The sequence below is a fragment of the Pipistrellus kuhlii genome, unplaced genomic scaffold (assembly GCF_014108245.1).
Source record: "Pipistrellus kuhlii isolate mPipKuh1 unplaced genomic scaffold, mPipKuh1.p scaffold_m20_p_2, whole genome shotgun sequence".
NCBI lineage: Eukaryota > Metazoa > Chordata > Mammalia > Chiroptera > Vespertilionidae > Pipistrellus > Pipistrellus kuhlii.
In genome coordinates, this window is record NW_023425515.1 from 129,467,380 (window position 1) to 129,477,674 (window position 10,295).

The window sequence follows — 10,295 nt, forward strand, 5'->3', positions numbered from 1 at the left end:
GGGGGCAAAAGACCAAAATTGCACAAAAATTACCTGCAGATCTTGATGGCAAAGTAAGTCTTTTCTTTGAAGTGGGGGGTAGTCTTATAGAGCGAATATAGGTCTAAACCTATGTTTTAACTGTAAAATTAGGGGGTTGTCTTATATGCCGGAAAATGCGGTACTCATTAGTGAGGTTTGTGCTCTATGGGTACAGGGACCATATCCACCTGGTCCACCCATGTGTGATCAGTACCAGACAGAGAGGCTGGTATGTGATATTTTTCAATGTAATAAAAGGCCAGATATCTAGACTTGCTATTTCCTTTAAGGACATACTAATTAAAAAAAAAAAAAAAAAAAATATATATATATATATATATATATATATATATATACACATACATACACACACACACACACACACACACATACATACACACATACACACACACACACACACACACTAATGGCAATAGTTTCATCTCATTGTATTTTAGTTAAAATAACTAGAGGCCCAGTGCACGAAATTCATGCCCTGGAGCACATGTGTCAAACACAAGGCCCACGGGCCAAATCCGTCCCGCCAGGCCTTGCAATGTGGCCCGCACCGCGCTGTCATCACTGCACTCCGCTGCGTTTCCATCACAATGACAGTTTATGACTGTTCAGTAAACCATTTGGCCTGCGATTTAGGCTGGATTTTAGATTTTGGCCTCTTCTCTGATTGAGTTCGACACCCCTACCCTGGAGTATAGGGGGTTCCCTTAGCCTAGCCTGCACCTTCTCGCAGTCCGGGACCCCTCACATCTTACCACCCGCCTGCTTGATGCTCCTGCTCGGCTTGCTGCTCTTTAGTGCTGCCTCGGAGGCGGGAGAGGTTCCCATCACCGCGGCTGCACTCACCAGCCATGAGCCAGGCTTCTGGCTGAGCGGCACTCCCCCTGTGGGAGCACACTGACCACCAGGGGACAGCTCCTGCGTTGAGCTTCCTGCCCCCTGGTGGTCATTGTGCATCAGAGGTATCAGTCATTCTGGTCGTTCCACCGTAATGGCCACTTAGGCTTTTATTGTATAGACTAGAGGTCTGGTGCACAAAATTCATGCGGGGCTGGGCGGGGCTTAGCCCAGCCTGCCCCCCTCTCACAGACTGGGAGCCCTCAGGGTATATGTCCTACTGACAGCTTAGTCCTGCTTCCCATGGGGAGCGAGCCTAAACTGCAGTCCGGCCTCCCTCTGAGGGAGACAACTGGGCTGATCAGGGGAAGACACCAGCCCCATCACGCTGCTGCTGCAGCCGCCAAGGTGTTTACATCAACACGGACTCCAGTTTCTTCACCATGAAAAAATGACAACTTTCGTTAGGCATTTTCAAGATGTCTCTTTCATAGGATATGACTTTTTTTTTATCCTCACCTGACAATGTGTTTCCATTGATTTTTAGAGAGTGTGGAAGAGAGAAACATCAATGTGAGAGGGCCACTTTGATTGGTTGTCTCCTGCATGAGCCCTGACCTGGGTCCCGGCCAGGGAGCAGCCTATAGCCTAGGTAAATGCCCTTGATCAGAATCAAACCCAGACCCTGAGGCTGGCATGCCAAGGCTCTATCCACTGAGCCAAACCAGCTAGGGCAGGATATGACATTTCTTCGCCCCTCCAGTAGCGGACCTTCGTTTTTTCCTCCAGGGGTGAGGTGGAAAAACTCTAGGTCACCTTCTTGGATTCTTATAACACAACTTACCAAGAACACCGCAAGTGGCACCGTACAGGGAACTTAGCCAATGAGTAGTCAGAAAAGATGTTTATGCTCGAACTAGTTTGGCTCAGTGGATAGAGCGTTGGCCTGCAGACTGAAGGGTACCAGGTTTTATTCCTGTTAAGGGCATGTACCTTGGTTGGGGACACATCCCCAGTGGGGAGTGTGCAGGAGGCAGCTGATCGATGTTTCCAACTGTCTATCCCTCTCTCTCCTCTTCTCTGTAAAAAAAACAATAAAATATGTTTGTTTGTTTTTTAAAAAAAAAAAAAAAAGAAAGAAAGAAAGAGAAGAAAAGGTGTTTCCTCTGCAGTTAATGTGCAGAGGACCCCCCTGTGTTATGTGCACTGGGATAGGGGTGTGGCCAGATGCCCTGTGTTGTGTGTGCCAGGCTGGGGGCATGGACCTGGGCTGCGTGGTGGCCACCAGGGCATGCCCCCAAGGCTCATGTGTGCACTGGGCTGGAGGCATGCACCTGGTCCCATAGGCCACTCGGAGCCTACGCACGGGCCTATAGGCTAGGATTGGATGTTCCTGGGACCCAGGTTGTTTGGCACCTGTGTATGCAAATTAACCCACCATCTTTGTTGGGTTAATTTGCATACTCACTCCTGGTTGGCTAGTGGGGGTTGTGGAGGTACAGTCAGTTTGCATATTTCTCTTTTATTAGTGTAGATTAGCAACTAATGCAAAAAATTAAATATCTATGATTAGAATATACAGAGAGATGCTATTATAAGAAATTTATGGCTTCTGCATTTTTATTACAATGTTACTATCACTTAGTTCAGAAGCCGTAGTATACTATATATTCTGCCTTATTCCCAAAAGGATTTAACGTACTTTATAAAGATACATGAAATATGACAAGATAGTTATCCTCCAGGGTTTCTCCACTTTGGCACTGTTGACATTTGGGACCAAAGTACTGCAAGTGACTGTCCTGTACATTGTAGAATGTTTAGCAGCATCCTTGGCATTTACACACTAAATGACAGCAGCATCCCATCCTTGTTTATGGCAACTGCAAATGTCTCCTTCCCGTCATTGCTACATGTCCTTGGTAGGGAGGGACTGAGAATGAAAATTGCCTCTGGTTGAGAATCTCTGATATAAATTTAGATAGAAGTGGTTACAAAAGCAAAGGGCACTAGAACCAAAACTGAAAATGCCTATACTATTAAAGATGGTTCACAAATTTGGAGTCAGTGAGAAACCTGAACCACAATTAGGTGTTACTTCATATTTATTAGAATGGCTATTCAAAGCAAACAAAAAAACATGTTGACAAGGAAAAATTGGAACCTTGTACATTGCTGCTGAGAATGTAAAGCGGTGCAACCACTATGGAAAAGTTTTGGCAGTTCCTCAAACTGAATTACCATAATCCAGCAATTCCACTTCTGGGCATATACTCAAAAGACAGCAGGGACTCAAACAGATATTTGTACAACAATGTTCATAATAGCGTTACAAGAGCCAAAAGGTGGAAAGAACAAACAATCAATAGATGAATGGGTAAATAAAAGGTGGTATATACTGGGTATGATAAAAAGAGGTTTACAGTTGTATGTGAAACACAGAGTTTATTCTTGTATTATTTAATAAATAGAGGCTTGGTGCATGAAATTCATGCATGGAGGGAGAGTGTCCTTCAGCCCAGCCTGCTATTGCCCTAGCCAGTTTGGCTCAGTGGGTAGAGCATCAGCCTGTGGACCAAAGGGCCCCAGGTTCGATTCTGGTCAAGGGCATGTACCTTGGTTGCAGGTTCCACTCCAGCCAGGACCCTAGTCGGGGCTTGTGCCGGAGCCAACCAATGGATGTGCTTCTCTCACATCCATATTTCTGCCTTCCCCTCCCTCTATTCCACTCTCTCTAAAGATCAATGGAACAATATCCTCAGGTGAGGATTATAAAAATAACAAAATGAAGTTTAAAAAAAGGCACATTAAAAACTTAGCATCAGCTTATAAATGAAATATGTTCAAACAAAGATTTATAGAAGGAAGAAAACAAAGCCTAAAAGTTGCCAAATTGATCCATTGTATTTGCCCATGAAACACAAACCGTTTTTTTAGGTTTAGGATTCTGGCACTGGACTGGGACCCGAGCTGTGTGTGGATGACACTGGGCAGGACGAACCTCTGGCCTCCTTGCTGCTCCTTGGTCAGCAGGTGCGACCCAGGGGCTGGCCCGTCCCGCCACATGTCCGCAGGTCAGTCCCTGCCTCCTCCCGGTGCCTGCTCCAGTGTCACCTGCACGGGAAGCCTTTTCTGATCCTCCCTCTTAAAAAGCTCCTTCCCAGCTTTATTTTTCTCCGCAGCATCGGTGACTGTCTGACAGCCTGTGCTCTTTACGTCTTCCTTTGTTTTTGTTCCTCTCCCCACACTGGAATGCAAGCTTTATGGTTTTTTGTCTCTGCCCCCAGAACTCAGAGCAGTGCCATGGACGAGTGAGATGAGTAGTTGAATAAATCACTGTACCTCAGACAGCTCGCTATTGAAATGGATTGACACCATCTGTGAAATGCAGATGTCGGCGGAAAGCTCAGAGTCACAATGCACCGCCCAGCTCCGGGGTCCTCTCATTACTGAACAGTCCTTTGGCCCAGGCATCAGCCAGGAGCTGCGGAAGCGGCAAAGATGAACCAGACCAACTCCTGTCTGACTCACGAACGGGAGAGGCAGGGGGCCCATACGAGGCTATGGGAATTGCAGAGATTACGTCCAGCTTGGGGTAAGGGCCTCCTTTGCACTCTTCCCCCTCCCCTGCCCGTCCAAAAGCTCTGCCCTGCACCAGGGCGGGGATCATGGTCCCTGTTCTGTGTGCCTCATTGTCTCCCATCCAAGGACCTGCTCTTACATAGGGAGTGCTGTGCTGATGTCTCCTGTTTGGGGGTATGACTGCATCTCTCCGTCACTCTAGATTTTACCAAGGGTGGCTAGCAATGAAGTATCTTAAACCGGTGTGGAGGATTTTAGACCCAGAGAAACTTCTCATATCCTCCTGAATTGATTCTTTTAAAAATATATATGTTTTTACTGATTTCAGAGAGGAAGGGAGAGGGAGAGAGCGATAGAAACATCAATGATGAGGGAGTCATTGATCCGCTGCCTTCTGCACGCCCCCTACCAGGGATGGAGCCCTCAACCCTGGGCATGTTGCCCCGGCTGGGAATCGAACCGGGAACTCCTCGTTCATAGGTCAGTGGTCAACCGCTGAGCCACACTGCCAGGCCTGAATTGATTCTTAGAAGCTAGCTGCTCCTTGGCCGCACTCTCGTCACCCAGGGCTGGCCACCGTTTCAGAGACTGGATCGGGTCTTCTCTGAGGCCGTGCTCAGAAACAGGGGAGAGCAGGGCAGGTGGAAAGAAACGAGTTGGCTTTAAAGAGGTGGTTTCTCTGATTTTTTTTTTTTTTAAAGGAAATGCTTACTGTACACATGAGAGACTCCGAGGCGGAGAGATGCCGTGGCAGTTGAGATGCACCTGGGAGCTCCTAACTGCTCCCTGCCTCCGCCTGGGGGGTGAGCACAGCCATGGCCCACAGCGCCTCCGCCCGCCCCGCAGCTGCTCAGTCTCCGCCCTGGCCGGCCGAGGGCTCTTCCTCTCCGGCCCAGGCCTTCCTGGCCGGTGGTGCCCGCTCTGCCCTTCCCACCCCGCACTGGATTAGGTGCCCCCTGGTGTTCGCTGTCCTCCTCCCTTCCAGGCACAATTGTGTGTGGACCCGCCGACCCGGACCCGGCTGACTTCCCGGTGGTCTGCTGCCCACAGCCCTGCCCGGTCCCTTCAGTTTATGAGTCTCAGCTCGTGAGCCCTCCCTTCCCTGGAGCTCAGGAGTGAGCCAGCCTCGCTCCCTTTCCAGAGAGAGCTTTAAAACCTCTGGTGCACGAATACATGTGTGTGTCTGCAGCCTCCTTACCACCGGGTAAGCTTCCGGCCAGGCTGATGGCTCAGCCTACAGGGATCTCTGAGCCACATCCCTCTCCCCGGCCTCTCGGGCCAGGCCAAGCTGCTGGCCGAACTCAAAGGCCAACTTCCAGGTGAGGGGGTGGACACCAAACAGCGGGAGCCGTGGCATCCAGCAGAAAGGGGTGAAGAGCGTCATGCATTCCGCCCCAGTCAGGCTTGCGTCCATTCAGAGAGTCGGCCAGGCCCAGCGGCCCTTTCCTGGCACACTGCCTTCCAGTCGTGTTCCCTGAGAGACGTTCCTGGCCGCGGCCCCCCGGCCAGAGCTGGGATTTGAGTAATCACAGGCCCAAGTCGGGTGTGTGGGAAGGTGTGTTGTTTGGTCTGGCTCGCTGCCCTTGACACTCCGTAGCTATTTTAAAAAGATCCCACAGCCTTTCATTTGCTTCACTAATTTCTCTAAAATAGAACTGTTTACTTGTGGGTCAAAAATTGAAGAAGCTTCTTGTTCATCACCAAACCGCTCTTTGGCCAGACTGGAAGCAGCGTGTCCCGGAGCCCCAGTGGGTCTGGCCAGAGAGAGTGCGCGGGCAGTGTCAGCTCAGGAGCAATCGCGTGCTGCACTCCGACTCCCCAGAGCCGTGCAGGCCCGCGGGCACTAAAGGGTCCTTCTCCTCCTGCCTTGATGTCATCCGCACTCCACTGTCTATATATCCATGTGGGTTCACTGTCTCCGTGGGATTGCCACAGAAATGCACGGTTTGAGGTAATGGCGTGACAGTATTTCCTCATTTCTGCCAGTGGTGGGAATTATACCAGCTGTTGTTGTTATCATCACATACCTTCAATCTCAGCGGCTCACAACATCATTTCTCACTCCTGCTACAAGTCCATCAGAGGTTGGGGGCCCTCCTCTACCTTGTTTTGACTCGGGGACCCAGGCTGCGGAGCACAGCTGACAGTTACAGCAGAGGAGAAGAATATGGTGAACCACATGCTGGCTCCCAAAGCTCCGGCCAGGGTCTTATACACACACACACATATCACTCCCAGTCACATTTCACTGGCTGAGGCATGTCACATGACTAAGACTCCCTCAGAGAGAGGCAATGAATATGTGGAAACATAGTATTTAACTTTGTGCTAACAACTAGTTTAAGTACATTTTTAATTCATACAACATTAAATTCAGCCTTTTAAAAGACACAATTGCATCATTCTTATTATCTACACTAATAGAATAGAGAAACATGCAAATTGACTGTACCTCCACTACATCCACAAGACACACCCACCATCCAATCAGGAGCGAGTATGCAAATTAACCCAACCAAGATGACAGCGGCCACAGAGCTGGAGTGAGCAGGAGGCTTGGGTTGCCCTGGCCAGCTCTGGCCTCTGCTCAAGGCCTCAAAATTTCAATTATAGAAGATAAATAAATCCCAGATACTTGCTTCTAGCAGGCCCTGGCCTCTGCTCAAGGAGGCACTGACAAAAAAAGAAAGAAAAAAAGGAGGGGCTGAGAGCTTGCAGGGGTGATCAGGCCAGGCAGGATAGGAAGGCAGTTGTGGTTGATCAGGTTGGTAGGGGGCGGGGCAGTTGGGGGTAAGCAGACCAGCAGAGGGGCCAGTTGGGGTTGAGCCATCAGTGGGGGTCAGTTGGAGTTAATCAGGAGAGCGGGGGGGGGGAGGGGGAGGGAGGGAAGAAATTTGGAATGAGCAGGCCAGCAGGAGGTCAGTGGGGGGCAAGCAGGCCAGTGGGGAGGAAAAGTGGGGGTGAGCAGGCCAGCAGGGGGAACAGTTGAGGGTGAGCAGGCTGGTGGGGGGCATTTCGGGGTGAGTAGGCCAGTGGCAGGGGGCAGTTGGGGTCAAGCAGGCTGGCAGGCAGAGTAGTTAGGGGCAATCAGGCAGGCAGGCAGGCAGGTGAGCAGCTGGAGCCAACAGTCCCAGATTGTGAGAGGGATGTCTGCCTGCTGGTTTAGGCCTAATACCTGTAAACTGACAGTAGTACATCCTTGAAGGGGTCCCAGATTGGAGAGGGTGGGCCGGGACACTAGTATGTAAAGAACTGTGCAACCATAACCACTAGAGATAATGGTTCACACCATTCACATCAATGTCATAATATTTTTATCACCCCAAAAAGGGTCTCCATATCCATTAGCAGTCACTCTGTACTCTCTCCTCCCCACAGCTTTCACTGTTACTAGGCAACTACTCATCTACTTTGTTTCCATGGCTTTGCCCATTCAGGACATTTCATATAAATGAATTATCTATACTACCTTTCTGTTTCACTTAGCATAATGTTTTTGAGACTCATTCGTGTTGTGGCATGTATTAGTACTTCATCCCTTTATTTTTTGCTGAATAATATTCCTGTATATGGGTATTCCACATTTTGTTTATTCATTCATCAATTAATAAACATTTGAGTTGATACTAGTTTTTAAAAAGAAACAAAAAACTTTTAATTGGTTTTTAGGGAGAGAGGAAGGGAAAGGGAGAGAGATACAAACATTAATAATGAAAGCGAATCATTGATTGGCTGCCTCCTTCACACCCACTACTGGGGCTCAAGCCCACAACACAGGCATGTGCCCCGACAGGGAATCCAACCATGACCTCTTGGTTCCTGGGTCAGCACTCAACCACTGAGCCACAAGGGCCAGGCTGATACTAGTTTTATTGCTGTTGTGAATGATCTGCTCATGTACACGTTTCTATGTGGACATAGTTTTCAATTCTCTTGGGTATATACTTAGAAGTAGAATTTCTGGATCAGATTAACATTCGGAGGAACTACCAAACTGTTTCAAGTGTCTAGTATTTTTCAATCTCACCAGCAATGTATGAGGGTTCCAATTTCTCCACACCCTCATCAACATTTATTATTATCTACCCTTTTTTATTTTAGGCATTCTAGTGGGAGTGAAGTGCTATTTCAATGTGCTTTCATTTTGCATTTCCATAATGACTAATAATATTGGCTATCTTTTTATGTGCTTATTGATCCTTTGTTTATCTTCTTTGAAAATCTTTGCCCATGTTTTAAAAATATATTTTACTGATTTTTTACAGAGAGGAAGGGAGAGGGATAGAGAATTAGAAACATCGATGAGAGAGAAACATCGATCAGCTGCCTTTTGCACACCCCCTACTGGGGATGTGCCCCCAACCAAGGTACATGCCCTTGACCGGAATCGAATCTGGGACCCTTCAGTCCACAGGCCGACGCTCTATCCTGAGCCAAACCAGCTTCAGCAATCTTTGTCCATTTTTAATTTTTTAAATTGTTTTCATGCACTGGGTCTCTAATAATAATAATAATAATAATAATAATAATAATACTGACTACTTCATAGGGTTGCTGTATTTCAGTGAAATGATGTGGGAAAAGAACTTGGCACAGTCTTATCATCAACCACCAAGAAAAATTAGTTATTAGCTTGATTGACAAATTTCAAGCCAGGGTTTCAGGCTAATATCATACATAGGGAATAGGCAGATTTTAGAAATGAGTTGTCTGTTATATGCCAGCATTATACTTTTTATAACTTTGAAATTCCTTTAGCTCTCTTGACAGCAACTGAGTACGGGCCAACTACACAAGTTCAGCACAGATACACTCTACCCTGCTGGCCCCTATTAACGCCTATAAAAAACCTGAGAGATAAGACAGTTTTCACACATGAGGGAGACTACTCCTTTATGTCGAAAAACAAAAAACAAGCAGAAACTATCTATATGCATATCACATGATTCTTATTATCTCAAACTCAGAGTGCCTCTTGGCTAATCACTGCCAGAAGGTTAGATATTTGCAAAGAAATTTACATTTGGTAAGTATTTGGTATGTATTTCTCACCTTTTAACTTGTTCATAATGGCTATAAGAGTATTATATAAATAAATTTGTTTAATTTCCGCCATGAAAATCACAAATACTTTATCCTGTAGAGTGAGGCAGGAAGTAGCACTACTCAAAGTTATGACTTCGGGGGGTGTTCATTGAGATTTTATTGTGACATAAACAAAACACTGTTTATGTTAAGGTTACGTTCATGTTCAATATATTGAAGTTGGAATGGTTAAGATGTTCATTGTCCTATTCTTTAAACCTTTCTGTATTGAAAATATAGAGTTGGAAAACATATTCTGGCCACTTTCTATGAATATGACCCTTAGGGTCTTATGTGTGTGCTACTCAAACTCAGAACAATTTCTTCAGGGAGAACTTACACCTGACGTGGGTTTTCCCTTGTAGGTGAGGAAAGCCTTTTTATACAGCCAGCTGTTCTTTGGTACCTTGGCTTTCAAAACGGGTCAAATTCTAGCCTTGAATTGTCTATTAAGGCGTATGAGTCTGAACTCAGATAACTCAGAGTAGCTGCATTCCAGAATTTAGCTGAGAGTATAATCTCATCCTGTCATCCAATATTTATTTTAAATACTCGGTAGGGAGGAGCAACTTTCAGGGAGGATTATTTGAAGCTTGCATCAGCTTATGAACTTTGTCAGTGTAGTCTAAAACCTCCATGGATTAAACCAGACCAGCCGGTACCTTGCTAGACAGCACCAGAGTTTCCTGAAGTATGATTTTTACCAAACTGCATTTTTATATGAATGTCAACAATATAGATTGTATGTTGTG